The sequence below is a fragment of the Mobula birostris genome, chromosome 4 (assembly GCF_030028105.1).
Source record: "Mobula birostris isolate sMobBir1 chromosome 4, sMobBir1.hap1, whole genome shotgun sequence".
NCBI classification, from domain to species: domain Eukaryota; kingdom Metazoa; phylum Chordata; class Chondrichthyes; order Myliobatiformes; family Myliobatidae; genus Mobula; species Mobula birostris.
Genome location: NC_092373.1, coordinates 207,276,267 through 207,295,513, shown reverse-complemented (window position 1 = coordinate 207,295,513; position 19,247 = coordinate 207,276,267). Strand labels below are relative to the sequence as shown.

The window sequence follows — 19,247 nt, the reverse complement described above, 5'->3', positions numbered from 1 at the left end:
AAGGGGCTTCCCTTCCTCCACCATCAACTCTGCTCTCAAACGCATCTCCCCCATTTCACGCACATCTGCTCTCACTCCATCCTCCCGCCACCCCACTAGGAACAGGGTTCCCCTTGTCCTCACCTACCACCCCACAGCCTCCGGGTCCAACATATTATTCTCCGTAACTTCTGCCACCTCCAATGGGATCCCACCACTAAGCACACCTTTTCCTCCCCCCCCCAACGCTTTCCGCAGGGATCGCTTCCTATGTGACTCCCTTGTCCATTCGTCCCCCCCATCCCTCCCCACTGATCTCTCTCCTGGCATTTATCCTCGTAAGCGGAACAAGTGCTACACATGCCCTTACACTTCCTCCCTTACCATTATTCAGGGCCCCAGACAGTCCTTCCAGGTGAGGCGACACTTCACCTGTGAGTCGGCTGGGGTGATATACTGCGTCCGGTGCTCCCAATGTGGCCTTCTATATATTGGTGAGACCCGATGCAGACTGCGAGATCATTTCGCCGAACACCTACGCTCTGTCCACCAGAGAAAGCAGGATCTCCCAGTGGCCACATATTTTAATTCCACATCCCATTCCCATTCTGATACGTCTATCCACGGCCTCCTCTACTGTAAAGATGAAGCCACATTCAAATTGGAAGAACAACACCTTATATTCCGTCTGGGTAGCCTCCAACCTGATGGCATGAACATTGACTTCTCAAACTTCCGCTAATGCCCCACCTCCCCCCGTACCCCATCCGTTATTTATTTATATACACACATCCTTTCTCTCTCTCTCTCCTTTTTCTCCCTCTGTCCCTCTCACTATACCCCTTGCCCATCCTCTGGGTTTTTCCCCCCTCCCTCTTTTCTTTCTCCCTGGGCCTCCTGTCCCATGATCCTCTCATATCCCTTTTGCCAATCAACTATCCAGCTCTTGGCTCCATCCCTCCCCCTCCTGTCTTCTCCTATCATTTTGGATCTCCCCCTCCCCCTCCCACTTTCAAATCTCTTACTATCTCTTCTTTCAGTTAGTCCTGACGAAGGGTCTCGGCCCGAAATGTCGACTGAACCTCTTCCTAGAGATGCTGCCTGGCCTGCTGTGTTCACCAGCAACTTTGATGTGTGTTGCTTCTGTTGGGTTTCTTTGTTTTGTGGCTGCCTGTAAGGAGATGGATCCCAAGATTCCATATGGTACAATCTCCACCCTGCACTGATGACCTCTTCTCCCACCTTTAGCCCTCCTCCTCTTCCTGGACACCCTGTTCTGGTCCTTTACCTGCTCTGGATCTTTTCATTGCCAACTGCTGATGGGACATTAACCATCTCAACTCTCCAATTCCAACCTCACTCCTTTCAAAAGCACTTGCCTCTACTCTCTCCACAATAATCCTAACCTCACCATCAAACACACAGATAAAGGGGTACTGTAGTAGTCTGGAGGACAGGCCTCTTAACTTGCTGTGGACTGGCAAGAACTGTCAGACACCTCCTCTTTCTTACCCCTCAAACAGGACCCCACTGAGGAGCACCAGGCCATTGTCTCCCACACCATCAGTGACCTTATTAACTCTGGAGATCTCCCATCCACTGTCACCAACCTCATAGTTCCCGCACCTCCCGTTTCTACCTCCTACCCAAGATCCACAAACCTGCCTGTCCACTTAAGACCCATTGTTTCTGTTGTTCCTGCCCCACTGAACTCACTTCTGCATACCTCCCCCCCCCACCCCCCATCCCCCATCCAGTCGCTTCCCACCTACGTCCATGACACTTCACACGCTCCTTATCTTTTCAATGATTTCAAGTTCCTTGGCCCCAATCATCTTATTTTTACTGTGGACATCCAGTCCCAATACACCTCCATCCCCCACCAGAAAGGTCACAAAGCTCTCTGGACACCAGATCCAACTAGTTCTCCTCCACTCTCCTCTGTCTGATGGAGCTTGTCCTCACTCTTATTCATTTCTCCTTCGACTCCTCCCACTTCCTTCAAACAAAAGGTGTAGCCATGGACACTCGCATGGGTCCCAGCTATGCCTGCCTGTTTTCGGCTACGTGGAACAGTCTATGTTCCAAACCTACACTGGTATCGTTCCCCAACTTTTCCTATGCTACTTCGATGACTGCATTGGTGCTGCGACCTGCATACATGCGGACCTCGTCGACTTCATCAATTTTGCCTCCAACTTTCACCTTGCCCTCAAACTTACCTGGTCCATTTCCGACACCACCTTTCTTGATCTCTCTGTTTACTAGTCTATAATAAACACACCGACTCTCTCAGCTACCTGGACAATATCTCTTCCCACCCTGTTACTTGTAAAAACACTGTCCCCTTCTCGCAACTCCTCCGTCTTTGCCACATCTGCTTTCAAGATGAGGTGTTTCACTGCAGAACTAAGGAGATGTTCTTCTTCAAAGAAAGGGACTTCCCTCCACCATCAATGATGTCCTCAACTGCATCCCTTCCATTTCGCGCGTCTGCCCTCACCCCATCCTTCTGCCATCCCACCAGGGATAGTGTTCCTCTTGACCTCACCTATATCGCATCAGCCTCCACGTCCAACACGTAATTCTCCATAACTTTCCACCATCTCCAGAGGGATCCCACTACCAAGCACATCTTTCCTTCCCCCCTCTCCACATTCTGCTTTCCGCAGGGATCGCTCCTTGTCCATTCATCCCTCCCCACTGATTTCCTTCACAGCACTTATTCTTGCAAGCAGATGAAGTGCTACACCTGCCCCTACACCTCCTCCCTTACCACCATTCAGGGCCCTGAACAGGCCTTCTAGGTGAGGTGACACTTCACCTGTGAGTCTGCTGGGGTCATATACTGTGTCCAATGCTCCCGTTGTGGCTTCCTATACATCAGTGAGACTCGACATAGACTGGAATACAAATCCGCTGAGCAACTACGCTGTCCGCCTGAAACAGAGGGAGCTCCCAGTGATCATCCATTTAATTCTACTTCCCATTCCGACATGTCAGACCATGGCCCCCTCTACTGTCATGATGAGACTACGCTCAAGTTGGAGGAGCAACACCTATATCCTGTCTGGGTAGCTTCCAGCCATATGGCATGAACTTCGATTTCTTAAACTACTGGTAATGCCCCTCCCCCTTCTCCATTATAATTTCCCTCTCTCACCTTATCACCTCACTCTGGAGCTCCTCCCCTTTTCTTTCTTCCATGGCCTTCTATCCTCTACAGGTTTCCCCCGCTATCCAAAGGTAGAGCGTTCCTATGAAACCGTTCGTAAGCCGAAATGGCGTAAAGCAAAGAAGCAATTACCATTAATTTATATGGGAAAAATTTTTGAGTGTTCCCAGACCCAAAAAAAACCTACCAAATGGCACACCTAAGATAACACTAACATATAGTAAAAGCAGGAATGATACGATAAATACACAACCTATACAAAGTAGAAATAATGTATGTGCAGTGTAGTTTCACTTAACAGAATCGGGAAGATTTAGCCAAAACCGATTTATAGAAAAAAACCGGCACGTGCACACATGCGTACACACCTGCCCGGGCAAGGCTTCATGGTCATGGTAGTCTTTCTCGGGGTAAACATAAGTTTAAAGCTGGCATCTCTTTTTGTAAATGTGAAAATCCTCTTTCAGCGAGCAAAAACAGGTACTAATGTTTCGTAAAAGCGAATGTTTGTAAAGCGGGAGACACCTGTACCAGTTTCCCTATTCTCCAGCCCTGTATCTCTTTCACCAATCAACTTCCCAGCTCTTTACTTCACTCCCCCCTTCCCAGTTTACGTATCACCTTGTGGTTCTTCCTTTCCTTTCCCCACTTTCTTACTCTGACTTCTCATCTTTTTTTCTCCAGTCCTGCTGAAGGGTGTCTGCCTGAAATGTCGACTGTACTCTTTTCCATAGATGCTGCCTGGCCTGCTGAGTTCCTCCAGCGTTCTGTGTGCATTGATTGTATATAGTATACATACTTTGATAATAAATGTACTTTGAACTTTGAAAGCTATTGGAAGGTATTCCAAGGGACCCAATATGTAAGTATTTGGATAGACGCACGGACTGATTCAGGATAGTCAACATGACTTTGTCCATGGTAAGTCGCATCTAACCAATCTTATAAACTTTTATGAGGAAATTGCCAAAATATGATGAAGGCAAGGCATGGATGTTGTCTTCATGGACTTTAGTAAGGCCTTTGATAAAGTCCCGCATGGGAGGTTGGTCAAGGTGGCTTAGTTGCTTGGCACTCAAGATAAGGTAGCAAATTGAATTATACTTTGGCTTTGTGGTAGAAGCCAGAGAGGGGTAGTAAGATGGTTGCCTCTCTGACTGGAGGGCTGTGACTAGTGATATACCACAGGGGTCAGTGCTGGGTCTGTTGTAGTTTGTCATCTACAAACGTATATCAACGATCTGCATCATAATGAGGTAAATTGGATCAGCAAAATTGCAGATGGCACCAAGACTGGGGGTATAGTAGACAGCAAGAAAGACTATCAATTCTTGCAGCAAGATCTGGACCAGCTGGAAAAATGGGCTGAAAAATAATAGATGCGATTTAATGTAAACAGGTGAGAGGGGTTGTACTTTGGGAAGACCAACCAGGGTAAGTCTTACACAGTGAGTGGTAGGGCACTGAAGACTGTAGTAGAATAGAGGGATCTGGGAATATAGATCCATAATTCCTTGAAAAGGGTGTCAAAAGGAGTGCAGGAGTTGGGTTGTTATGTTGAAGTTATTTATGAGGCCTAATTTGCAATATTGTCTCCTACCTAAAGGAAAGATGTCAATAAGGCTGAAAGATTACAGAGAAAATTTACGTGGATGTTGCCAGGACTGGAGGACCTGAGTTATAGGGAAAGGTTGAATAGATCAGGACTTTATTCCCTAGGATGTAGAAGATTGATGAGAGATTTGATAGAGGTCTACAAAATTATGAGGGGTATAGATTGGAAAAAGCCTGCTCGCATTTTCCCTCTGAAGTTGGGTGAGACTACAACAAGAGGTTATGGGTTAAGGGTGAAAGGTGAAATGTTTAAGGGAAACATGAGGAGGAACTTCTTTACTCAGGAGGAAGTGAGAGTGTGAAACGAGCTGCTAGACCAAGTGGTGGACGCTGGTTCAATTTCAACATCTAAGAGAGGTTTGGGCAAGCACACGGGGAGGAGGGTTATAGAAGCTATGGCCCAGGTGCAGACAGATGGGAAGAGGCAGATTAGTGGTTTGGCACAGACTAGATGAGCTGAATGACTTGTTTCTGTGCTGTCATGTTCTATGACTGTTTTCTAAACAGTCATAGAAAATTCAAAAATCAGAAGTGCAAAGGGACTTGGGAGTCCTTTTGCAGGATTCCCTAAAGGTTAACTTGCAGCTTGAGTAAGGAAGGCAAGTGCATTCCATGCACTCACCACTCTCTATGTAAAAAACCTACCCCTGATATCTCCTCTGTACCTACTTCCAAGCACCTTAAAACTGTGCGCTCTCACGTTAGCCGTTTCAGCCCCGGGAAAAAGCCTCTGACTATCCACACGATCAATGACCCTCATCATCTTATACACCTCTATCAGGTCACCTGTCATCCTCTGCCACTCCAAGGAGAAAAGGCCGAGTTCACTCAACCTATTCTCAGAAGGCATGCTCCCCAATCCAGACAACATCCTTGTAAATCTCCTCTGCACCCTTTCTATGGTTTCTACATCCTTCCTGTAGTGAGGTGACCAGAACTGAGCACGGTAATCCAAGTGGGTTCCGACCAGGGCCCTATGTAGCTGTAACATTACATCTCAGCTCTTAAACTCAATCCCAACGTCGATGAAGGCCAATGCACTGTATGCCTTCTTAACCATAGAATCAACCTGTGTAGCTTAGACCCCAAGATCCCTCTGATCCACCACACTGACAAAAGTCTTACCATTAATACTATATTCTGCCATATTTGACCTCCCAAAATGAACCACCTCACACTTACCTGGGTTGAACTCCATCTGCCAGTTCTCTGCCCAGTTTTGCATCCTATCAATGTCCTGCTGTAACCTCTGACAGCCCTCCACACTATCCACAAGACCCCCAACCTTTGTGTCATCAGCAAATTTACTAACCCATCCCTCCACTTCCTCATCCAGGTCATTTATAAAAATCACGAAGAGTAGGGGTCCCAGAGCAGATCTTTGAGGCACACCACTGGTCACTGAACTCCATGCAGAATATGACACATCTACAACCACTCTTTGCCTTCTGTGGGCAAGCCAGTTCTGGATTCACAAAACAATATCCCCTTGGATCCCATGCCTCCTTACTTTCTCAATAAGCCTTGCATGGGGTACCTTATCAAATGCCTTGCTGAAATCCATACACACTACATCTACTGCTCTTCCTTCATCAATGTATTTGCTCACATGCTCAAAAAATTCAATCAGTCTCAAAAGGCACGACCTGCCTTTGACAAAGCCATGCTGACAGTTCCTAATCATATTATGCCTCTCCAAATGCTCATAAATCCTGTCTCTCAGAGTCTTCTCCATCAAATAACCATGCACTGAAGTAAGACTCACTGGTCTATAATTTCTTGGGCTATCTATACTCCCTTTCTTGAACAAGGGAACAATATCTGCAACCCTCCAATCCTCTGGAACCTCTCCCGTCCCCATTGATGATACGAGGATCATTGCCAGAGGCTCAGCAATCTCCTCCCTTGCCTCCCACAGTTGCCTGGGGTACATCCCCTCCGGTTCAGAAGACTTATCCCACTTGATGCTTTCCAAAAACTCCAGCACATACTCTATCTTAATGTCTACATGCTCAAGCTTTTCAGTCCGCTGTAAATCATCCCTACAATCGCCAAGATCCTTTTCAGCAGTGAATACTGAAGTACACGATGGTTCCTGTACCCTACCATTCTTTCTCTGTTTCATTGGAATGTAGCTATGCAAAACGCCACGCAAACAATCCCTGAACATTTGCCACATTTCTGCCATACATTTTCCTGAGAACATCTGTTCCCAATTTATGCTTCCAAGTTCCTGCCTGATAGCCTCATAAACCCCCTTACCCCAATTAAAGATAGAATTGTGATCACTATCTCCAAAATGCTCTCTCACTGAGAGACCTGACACCTGACCAGGTTCATTTCCCAATACCAGATCAAGTATGGCCTTTCCTCTTGTAGGCTTATCTACATATTTTGTCAGGAAACCTTCCTGAATACACCTAACAAACTCCATTCCGTCTAAGCCCTTGCTCTAGGGAGATGCCAATCAATATTTGGGAAATTAAAATCTCCCACCACGACAACCCTGTTATTATTGCACCTTTCCAGAATCTGTCTCCCTATCTGCTCCTCGATGCCCCCGTTTCTATTGGGTGGTCTATAAAAAACACTTAGTAGAGTTATTGACCCCCTCCTGTTTCTAACTTCTACCCACAGAGACTCCGAAGATAACTCCTCCATGACTTCCTCCTTTTCTACAGCTGTGACACTATCTTTGATCAGCAGTGCCATGCCCCCACCTCTTTTGCCTCCCTCCCTGTCTTTTCTGAAACATCTAAAGCCTGGCACTCTCAGTAACCATTACTGCCCCGAACCATCCAAGTCTCAGTAATGACCACAACAGCATAGCTCCAAGTGCTGATCCACGCTCTAGGCTCATCCGCTTTGTTCAAGATGCTTCTTGCGTTAAAATACACATCTCAAACCATCAGTCTGAGTGTATCCCTTTTCTATCACCTGCCTATCTTCTCTCTCACACTGCCTCCAAGCTTTCTTTAATTGTGAGCCAACTGCCCCTTCCTCTGTCTCTTCAGTTCGATTCTCACCCCCCCAGCGATTCTAGTTTAAACTCTCCCCAATTGACTTAGCAAACCTCCCTGGTAGTATATTGGTCCCCCTCGGATTCAAGTGCAACCCGTTCTTTTTGTACACATCATGTCAACCCCAACGGAGGTCCCAATGATCCAGAAATCTGAATCCCTGTCCCCTGCTCTAATCCCTCAGCCACGCACTTATCCTCCATTTCACTCTATTCCTATACTCACTGTCGCGTGGCACAGGCAGTAATCCAGAGATTACTATCTTTGAGGTCCTGCTTCTCAACTTCCTTCCTAACTCCCTGTAGTCTGTTTTCAAAACCTCCTCCCTTTTCCTACCTATGTCATTGGTACCAACGTGTACCAACCTCTGGCTGTTCACCTTTCCACTTCAGGATATCGTGGACGCGATCTGAAACATCCCGGATCCTGGCACCTGGGAGGCAAACTACCATCTGTGTTTCTTTCCTGCGTCCACAGAATCGCCTGTCTGACCCCCTAACTATAGAGTCCCTATCACTCCTGCCTTCCTCTTCCTTTCCCTTCCCTTCTGAGCCTCAGGGCCAGACTCTGTGCCAGAGTCGCGGTCACTGTTGCTTTCCTTAAGTAGGCCGTCTCCCCCAAAAGTACTCAAACAGGAGTACTTATTGTTAAAGGGGACAGCCGGGGGGTACTCTCTAGTACCTGACTCCTTCCCTTCCCTCTCCTGACTGTTGCCCACTTATCTGTCTCCCAAGTCCCCGGTGTGACTACTTTCCTATAGCTCCTTTCTATCACCTCCTCACTTTCCCTGACCAGAGGAAGGTCATCAAACTGCAGCCCCAATTCCCTAACCCGGTCCTGAAGGAGCTGCAGCTCTACGCACCTGGTGCAGAGGTGGCCATCGGGAAGGCTGGGAGTCTCCCGGACATCCCACATCTGACACCCAGTACAAAACACCGGCCTCACAGACATTATTCCTGTTTCTATTCCTCACAGGTAACTTACCTCACCTCAAACCGTTATCTGCAAAGTCCGAATGAGCCAGAGCCCTACCACTCTGCCTCAGATCACTCCGTCAATGACCACTCCGCTTGGCCGTGTCTCCCTTTTATGCCTGAACCTTCCCTGCTAACTAACTCACGATTGGTGCTCCGGTTATAGCTGCTGATAGGCCACGTACAATGGACAAATGCTCTCGAAGCTCCCTTTAAATAACCGCCGCCGACCTGCGAGAAATCCCTCTTGGTAAAGCTCTGTTGACGCCACTAGTAGGCCACGTACAAAGAATCATTATTGTGAACTTTCTTTGGACCCTCTCAACGGCAGTACATCTTTTCTTAGACAAGGGGCACAAAGTTGCCCACAATACTCCAAGTGCAGTCTGACCAATGTCTTATAAACCTCTTATATTCTGTCCCTCTTGAAATGAATGCTAATATTGCATTTGCCTTCCTTACCATTGACTCAACAAATCAAAGAGAATCCCAAGGGTTTCTAATGTAATATTAAAAGCAAAAGCATTGCAAGGGACAAAGTTCATCTTGAAGATCAGTGTAGTCACCTAGCTTAGAGCCAAAAGAAATGGGAAAGATTTTAAATTATTTTTTTTACATTTGTATTTACTCTAGAGCTAGACACAGACAATTGAACTGAGGAAAAAGAATAGTGAGGTCACAGACCATATCCAGATTACAGAAGAGGTGGTGCTGGCTGTCTTGAAGTGAATTAGGGTGGATAACTCCCTAAGGCCTGACAAGATGTCCCCTCAGACCTTGAGAGGCTAGTGCAGAAATTGCAAAGATATTTTGAACATACTTAGTCATGAGTGGGTTGCCAGAAGACTGGAGGGTAGCAAATGTTGTTCCATTGCTCAAGAAAGGTTCTAAGAATAAACTGGGAAATTTTAGGCTGGTGAGCCTGTTATTGCAATAGGTAGATTATTGGAAAGCATTTTAAGGGACAAGATATATGTGTAAGTATTGGATAGACAGGACCTGATGAGGGATAGTCAACATTGTTTTGTGGGAGATCACTCCATCCGCTAGAACAAGTGGGATCTCCCAGTGGCCACCCATTTTAATTCCACTTTCCATTCCCATTCTGATATGTCAATCCTTGGCCTCCTCCACTGTCGTGATGAGACCACACTTAGCCTGGAGGAACAACACTTTATATTCCGTTTGGGTAGCCTCCAACCTGACGGCATGAACATCGGGTTCTCAAACTTCCAGTAATGCCCCCCACCCCATCCCTTAAACATTTCACATCCCCCTTTCCCTCTCTCACCTTATCTTCTTTCCTGCCAATCACCTCACTCTGGTGCTTCTCCCCTTTTTTCTTTCCTCTATAGCCTTCTGTCTCTTTCACCAATCAACTTCCCAGCTCTTTGCTTCATCCCTACTCCTGTAAGTTTCACCTGTCACCTGCTGTTTCTCTCTTTCTCTCTCCCCCTCCCCACCTTTTAAATCTACTCCTCAGCTTTTTTCTCTGGTCCTGTTGGAGGGTTTCGGCCCAAAACGTCGACTGTACTTTTTTCCATAGACGCTGCCTGGCCTGCTGAGCTCCTCCAGCATTTTGTCTGTGTTGCTCAGATTTCCAGCATCTGCAGATTTTCTCTTGTTTATGGTTCTGTGCGTGGTAGGTTGAGTCTAAACAATACTTATGTAGTTTTTCAAGGAGGTCACCAGGAAAGTTGATGAAGAAAAGGTGGTGGACGATTTCTACATTTATGCAAAAAGTCACAAGAGTCATAGAGCACTAAAGCAGCGAACTATTAAACTGTCTAGTTCCATCAACCTGCTCCTTGACCATAGCCCTCCACAACCCTCCCATCCACTTACCTATCCAAATTCTCTTAAAATGTTGAAATTGAAACTGCATCCACCATTTCCGCTGGCAGTTCGTTCCACATTCACACCACCCTCAGAGTGAAGTTACCCCTTCATGTTTCCTTTAAACATTTCACTTTTCATCCTTAACCCATGACCCTTAGTCATGGGAGGCTGCTCCAGAAGGTTAAGTCGCATGGCATTCAGGGTGAAGTAGTGAACTTGATGCAACCCTGGCTTAGTGGGATCAGCCAGAGTAGTAGCAGTTGGTTGTCCCACTGACTTGAAGTCGGTGATTAGTGGTGTGCCATAGGTGTCAGTACAAGGTCCATTGTTGTTTGTCATCTGATATTAATGATTTAGATCATAATGTGGTAAACAGGACCAGCAAATTTGCAGATGATGATAAGATTCGGAATGTTGTAGACAATGAGGAAGACTATCAAAGCTTGCAGTGGGATCTGGACCAAATGGAAAAATGGTCTCACAAATGAGGCATTGCACTTTGGGAGGATAAACCAAGGTAGGACTTATACAGTGATTAGTAAGACACTGCAGTGGATCCGCGGATACAGATCCATAATTCCTTGAAAGTCATGAAATAGGTAGATAGTCGTAAAGAAAGCTTTTGGTACACTGGCTTTCATAAACAAACGTATTGAGTATAGGACCTGTTGCCGCTCTCTGGTGCTCCTCCCCCCCCCCCCCCCCTTTCCTTCTTCCTCTCCTATTAGAGCCCGGTATCTCTTATACCAGTCAACTTCTTAAAGCTCTACTTCACCTCTCCCTCCCAGTTTCACCTATCACCTTATGTTTCTCCTTTCCTTCTCCCACCTTTTAACTCTACTCCTCATCTATCCATAGTATGCATATTACAAAAAAAGTCAGCTGCGCAGTTTTTGGACCATGTAAAAATTTCCTGCTCAGAGCAATGGTTGGTCCATGCCAGCTGTAAAAAAAAATTACAGGGTACGTTGATGCTAGGGCATTACAAGATAAAGAAAGAAGGTTGTAAAGCTAGTCAGCTCCATCTTGGGCACTAGCCTACAAAGTACCCAGGACATCTTTAGGGAGAGATGTCTCAGGAAGGCAGCGTCCATTATTAAGGACCTCCAGCACCCAGGGCATGTTCTTTTCCCATTATTACCATCAGGTAGGAGATACAGAAGCCTGAAAGCACATACTCAGCCATTCAGGAACAGCTTCTTCCCCTCTGCCATCCGATTCCTAAATGGACATTGAAGTTTTGGACACTACCTCACTTTTTTTAAATATACAGTATTCTGTTTTTGCACATTTTAAAAAAATCTATTCAATATATGTGATTGATTTACATGTTTATTTATTAGGTTTTATTTTATTTATTATTATTATTTTCTCTCTCTGCTAGATTATGTATTGCATTGAACTGCTGCTGCAAATTAACAAATTTCACATCACATGCCGGTGATAATAAACTTGATTCTGATAGTGTTGGATGTTTTGAAAAATATTAAGATGGCTACATCCCCATGGGAGATACCTCAGGTTATTAAGAGAGGTGAGAAGTGAGACTGCTGGGCCCTTGACAAACTTCTTCACATCTTCACCACTAATGGGTGGTGCTGGAAGACTGGTTGGTCGCTAATATTGTTTTCTCGCTCAAGGGAAATAGGGATAAACTTATTCAGTTCTGGTCACATCACGGGAAGGATGTGAATGCTACAGAGAGAGTGGTAGGTGTGTGGAATGCACTGCCAGCGAAGACGGTAGAGGTGGATACAATAGGGTCTTTTAAGAGACTCTTAGATAGGTACATGGAGCTTAGAAAAATAGAGGGCTATGCAGTAGGAAAATCCTAGGCAGTTTCGAGAGTAGGTTACATAGTCGGCACAACATTGTGGGCTGAGGGCCTGTAATGTGCTGTAGATTTTCTATGTTGTATGAAAATATAAGAGATATTTGGATAAATATTTGGATGGGTAGGGGATGGATGGCTATAGTCCAGCTGTGGTTGATGGGACAAGGCAAATTATGAGTTCAGCAGGGACTGTTTCGGTGTTGTAGTGCCCTACGTTTTATAGACACACGTCAGTGGTAGGGAGACTAAATGAGAGTCATAGAGAAGTACAGCACAAAAATAGGCCCTTCGGCCCCTTTAGTCCACGCCAAAACTATTTAAACTGCCTGCTCCCAATGACCTGCACCTGGACCATAGCCCTCCATGTCCCTGCTATCCATGTACCTATCTAAACTTCTCATAAAAGTTGAAATCGAGCTTGCATGGAACACTTGTGCTGGCAGGTCATTTCACACTCACACCCCGAGTGAACAAGTTTCCCCTCATGTTCCCCTTAAACATTTCACCTTTCACCCTTAACCCATGACCCAATCTCAGTGGAAAAAGCCTGTTTGCATTTACCTTACATATACCCCTCATAATTTTGTATACCTCTATCAAATCGCCTCTCAATCTTCTACTTCTAAAGAATAGTCCCAACCTATTCAATATTTCCTTTTAACTGCCACGGGCCTGAATGACTTCCGTCCAGTTGCACTCACCCCCATCATTGCAAAGTGCTTCGAGAGACTGGTTCTATCACATCTGAAATCCTGTCTGCCCACCACCCTGGACCCCCATCAATTTGCCTATTGCACCAACAGGTCAACAGAGGATGCCATCTCCACGGCACTTCACTCTGCCCTGACCCACCTGGACAGCCCCAACTCTTACATCAGAATGCTGTTCATTGACTTTAGTTCGGCATTCAATACTGTGATCCCCTCCAAGCTGATCGCCAAACTTCACCAACTTGGTATCAGCTCATCCCTCTGCAATTGGACCTTGGACTTTCTGACCAACAGACCCCAATCAGTTAAGTTAGACAACCTCTCCTCCTCCACTCTCACCCCGAACACCGGCGTGCCTCAAGGCTGTGTGCTGAGCCCTCTTCTGTACTCCCTTTTCACTTATGACTGCGTTCCTGTAGACGGTTCTAACTCCATAATCAAGTTCGCAGACAACACCACAGTGGTTGGCCTGATCAGAGGGGATGACGAGACGGCCTACAGGGACGAGGTCCAGCACCTGGCCGCGTGGTGTGCTGACAACAACCTGGCCTTTAACACCCAGAAGACCGAGGAGATCATTGTGGACTTCAGGCATGCTAGGCGGCACACTCACGTCCCCATCTACATCAACAGAGCTGTAGTGGAGCGTGTATCAAGCTTCAAATTCCTTAGTGTCCACATTTCCGAGGCCTGGTCCCCGAACTCCTCCATCCTGATCAAAAAAAAGCTCACCTCTGTCCTAGGATACTGATGGACTTTTACTGCTGTACCACTGAGAGCATACTCACCAACTGCATCTCAGTGTGGTACGGCAATTGTCCCGTATCGGACCACAAAGCACTCCAGCGTGTGGTGAAAACTGCCCAGCGGATTATTGGCACCCAACTGCCCACCTTTGAGAACATCCACCATAAACGCTGCCTGGGCAGGGCAAAAAGCATTATCAGGGATGCATCTCACCCTAACCATGGACTTTTTACTCTCCTCCCAACCAGTAGGCGCTACAGAAGCCTCCGCTCCCACACCAGCAGGCAAAGGAACAGCTTCTTCCCTGAGGCTGTGATGCTGCTGAACCTCACATCACAGCGCTAAGCAGTATTGCATCCATATTGTACTGTCTCAGTACTTTTATATTTGTGTGCTGTAGCACTTACTTTTTATTCGCAGTTATTTTGTAAATAGTACTATTCTTTGCATTTCTATTTAGATGCTGACTGCATTTTATTGGCTTTGTATCTGTACTCGGCACAATGACAATAAAGTTGAATCTAATCTAATAACTCAGGTCCTCCAGACCCGGCAACATCCTTGTAATTTTTTTCTGCACTCTGTCAACCTTGTTTACATCTTTTCTGTAGGCAGGTGACCAAAATCTGCACACAATAATCTAAATTAGGATAGACCAACATCTTATACAACTTCAACATAACATCCCGTCTCCTGTATTCAATACTTGGATTTATGAGGGTCAATGTTCCAAAAGCTTTCTTTGCGACCCTGCTACCTGTGATGCCACTGAACTATGGACCTGTATTTCCAGATGCCTTTGTTCTACCACATCCCTCAATACTATAACATTCACTGCACAAGACCAAAGTGAACACCTTGCACTCGTCTGTATTAATTTCCATCTGTCATTTTTCAGCCCATTTTCCCAGCTGGTCCAGATGCCTCCGCAAGGCAGGATAGCCTTCCTCACTGTTCACTACACCTCCAGTCTTGGTGTCATCTGCAAATTTGCTGATCCAGTTAACCACATTACCATCCAGATCATTGATACAGATGATACACTAAATGGACCCAACATCAATTCCTGTGGCACTCCACTAATCACAGGCCTCCACTCAGACAGGCAACCATCTACTACAATCTGGCTTCTCCCCCAAAGCCAATGTCTAATCCAATTTACTAACTCACCTTAAATGCCAAGCAGCTGAACCTTGTTGACCAACCTCCCATGTGTGACCTTGTCAAATGTCTTACAAAGGTCCATGTAGAAAACATCCACTGCCTTGCCTTCATCTACTTTCCTGGTAACTTCCTCAGAATAACTTTTGAAGATTGGTTGGACTTGACCTAACACTCACAAAGCCATGCTGACCATCCTTAAACAGTCCATATCTATCCAAATATATATTTGTATCTGGTCCCTTAGAATGCCTTCCAATAACTTTCCCACAACTGAGAGGATTCTTAGGGATCAGGTTTATAGACATTTGTAAAAGCATGGTGTAATTAAGGACAGTTGGCATGACTTTGTGCAAGACAGATCATGCCTGACCAATCTGAGACATTTCATCAAAGGCATGACAAAGGTGATTGATGAATATAGAGCAGTGGATGTTGTCTACATAGATTTTTGTAAGGCATATGATAGGGTCTCACACGGTAGGCTCATCCAGGACATTAGGATGCATAGGATCTATAGTGACTCGGTTGATTGGATTCAATATTGGTATTTTTGCCATGGAAAACAGAGGTGTTCTGGATAGTGGTCTGTGACTAGAGGTGTTCTGCAGGGATTTGTATTGGGGCCTCTTGTTTGTCATATGAAAATATGGTAAGGTGGCTCAGAAAGTTTAGATGACACAAAAATTTGTGGATTAAAGAATCGCTAAGCGATTCAGCAGGTATTTGCAGTTATGGGTGGAGAATGACAGATGGAGTTTAATCCAGGCAACTGTGATGTGCTACACTTCAGGAGGTCAAACATAAAGGAAGGGTACACAGTTAATGTCAGGATCCTGAACAGAGGCATCATGTGTCCAGGTACGTAGCTCCATAAAAGTGGCTGCACAGGTTGACAGGATTAGTCGAGGGATTAAGTTCAAGAGATGGAAAATTATATCACTGCTTTATAAAGCTCTGGTTAGGCTATTGTATTGAGTTTTGGTGACCTCATGGAGGTTTTGGAGGTTAACCAGGATGCTGTGCTATGAGAGGTTGGACAAGCTGGGTTGTTTTTTTTTTGAGAATGGCAGAGGCCGAGGAGAGGGGAGGTTTGATGGAAATTTATAAAGTTATGCAAGGCATAGATAGAGAAGACCGCCAGTTTTCCTCAGGGATTGAAATGTCTCGTATTAGAGGGCATGTGTTTAAGGTGAGAGAGGGAAGAAGTATAAAGGTGATTATTTTACTCAGTGAGTGATGGGGGCCTGGAATGCCCCCACCCTGATGGAGTAGTGGAAGAGGCTGCTAATATCAGGGTGATTAAGAGACTCTTAGATGGGCACATGAATAAACAGACAAGGGAGGCATATGGTTAATGTGCAGGGAAGTGGCATGAGCTCATCAGGAGTTATTGCTTTAACTAATTCAGTATAACATCGTGGGTTGAAGTACTTGTTCCTGTGCTGTACCGTTCTAAAACAGCACCTGCTATTTTTAACTGCTGATATTTCCAACTGGTCTCTATCTCATTGAATTGTTTGACAACTTCCTCACCTCACTGTCAACAACTCCACCAATGTTTGTGTCCTTACTCTTGTTATGACCATCAGGCAGGAGGTACAGCAGGCTAAGTTGTTGACCCATTCTCAACAATTTAGGAACAGCTTCATTCCTCCAGATTTCTGAATGATTCATCCTTTTTTTTGCAATAATTATTTTGCAATTTACAGTAATTCTGCCTTTGCACTGTAAGTCAGTGAAAATAAAGTGGGTTTTGATTAGCACAGTACATTTTGGTTTAAATCATTTATTATATTACAAAGGGCCCAGTACCAATCCTTGCAGAACACCAGTGGGCACAGACAAAACCACGACCCTGACGATGCCAATTTAAAATCTGTCTTGGTGTTTTGGTACAGCCTACCTTGAGGGACCCTCTCGAAAGCTTTATCAAAGTCCATGTGAATTGGTATGCAACGACTGTACTCCAAAGAATGGAAACTATCTGACAATGGATACAGAAATCTATGTGTTGTAGATGTTCCCAGCACCTTTTTCAATAAGGGATTGATAGGTACAGGTATCCGGAATGTAATCTACGAGTAAGTGAAATGTCAGATGAGATGACTAAAGCCCAGCGATGGCCGAGGACTGCAAGCATACACCATCCGTTGTAAAGTAGACCTGTGAGCCCCTGTTTTTGGTGCCGCACTTACCCCCTGCCCTGACGGAGCGTTGCCCTCATGCAGCCGGGTGCCTGGATCGCAGCCCACTGACCCACGGAGTAACCGCAGGCCAGGCAGCATTCACTCCACCAATCACAAAGCAGCCAGTGGCACTTCACTGCCGACAAGAGCAGCGTCGGCAAGAGCCGCTGTTCGGAGGACTCGCACTCCGAGTCAAGCGCCGAGGGCAGGACAGCGGCGTGTTCGGAGAAATGCAGAGAACCCTTGATCCGGGAAGCAGTGAAATCAATTCAGCGAGGAGTGGGACAAAACTAGGAGCAGGAGCAAGCTATTTAACAAAATCAGGAAGAATGGAGCTCGACAGCACTTTCCTGCACAATAAACCCGACCATTCGACTCGTCGTCTGCGTCAGGTTCAGCTGGCCACTTCCGATTTCAGACATCCCACCCTGCAAAAACTCATTTCAGGGAGGTAGCACCAACAATTTGCGGGAGATTCCGGGAGAGCTGGGATGTCTGCAATAGAGTAGCTCCTTAGCAACTAGCCAGCTAGTTTAAATAACGTTTGCAATGCTAATGAACGAATGACACCTGTTAAACTTGCCTCAACATGTCTTTTACAGTCTTAACCCACCATGGGCAATAGAAAAGTCACTGTTGCAAACAGCGCAGTGAGCAACACTGTCATTATTTTGACCCCTATTAGTCAGTGGTACACTTTAGTGTAGTCTGGGGTAAAATATGTTTTATATTTTCTTTTTTTGGAACACTCTGCCATGGCGCTCTCTCTCTCACTCTCACACTCTCTCTTGCTCTCTCGCACTCTCTTCCTCACTCTCTCATACTCTTTCTCTCGCTCTTTCTCTCACTATCTCTCGTACTCACTCTTGCTCTCTCTCACTCGCTCTCTCTCTCGCTCTCAAAAAAGTCGATTTCTGGGATATTGTATATCATTTGCAGGCATCAGGAAGCCACTGTCAATATGCAGGAGACTCCCAAAACTTCCGGAAGAGGTGGGATGTCTGCGATTTCAACATGTCTATCCATTTCCTCCTCTACTGCCTCGTTGAAGCCAAACTCAGGTTGGATAACCTCCAACCTGTCAGCACGAACATCGATTACTTTACGATCTCAAAAACTTTTATAGATGTACCGTGGAGAGCATTCTGACAGGCTGCATCACTGTCTGGTACTGCACAGGACTGAAAGAAGCTGCAGAGTGTTGTAAATCTAGTCAGCTCCATCTTGGGTACTAGCCTACAAAGTAAACACAAAATACTCTGCAGATGCTGGGGTCAAAGCAACACTCACAACACGCTGGATGAATGCAGCCTACAAAGTACGCAGGACATCTTCAGGGAGTGGTGTCTCAGAAAGGCAGCGTCCATTATTAAGGACCTCCAGCACCCAGGGCATGCCCTTTTCTCACTGTTACATTGGGTGGGAGGTACAGAAGCCTGAAGGCACACACTCAATGATTCAGGAACAGCTTCTTCCCCTCTGCCACCCAATTCCTAAATGGACATTGAACTCTTGGACACTACCTCACTTTTTTAATGTACAGTATTTCTGTTTTGTGCATGTTTTTTAATCTATTCAATATACATATCCTGTAATTGATGTACTTATTTATTAATTTTTTCTCTTCTAGATTATGTATTGCATTGAACTGCTGCTGCTAAGTTAACAAATTTCATGTCACATGCCGGTGATAATAAACCTGATTCTGATTCTGACCATCCCCTTCTCTCATTCCTCTGACTCCATCTCTCTTGGTGTCACCTCCTGTATATCGGTGAGACCCAACGTAGACTGGGAGACTGCTTCACTGAGCACCTACGCTCCATCCACCAGAAAAAGCAGGATCTCCCAGTGGCCACCCATTTTAATACTGCTCCCCATTCCCACTCCGATATGTCTATCCATGCCTCCTCCGCTGTCATGATGAGGCCACATTCAGGGAGGAACAACACCTTATATTCTGTCAGGGTAGCCTCTGACCCGATGGCATGAACATTGATTTCTC

General features: G+C 45.7%; 1 protein-coding gene across 1 annotated transcript in view; it reads right to left on the bottom strand.

The window, feature by feature from the left end:
• mogs (mannosyl-oligosaccharide glucosidase) overlaps positions 1-17,355 on the bottom strand; it is a 68,255-nt gene extending 50,900 nt beyond the window's left edge. Inside the window, exon 1 of the mRNA XM_072256846.1 lies at positions 17,252-17,355. The gene's annotated coding sequence lies outside the window, so the exon portion shown is untranslated. The remainder of the gene's footprint in view (positions 1-17,251) is intronic.
• Positions 17,356-19,247: the final 1,892 nt, after the last annotated feature.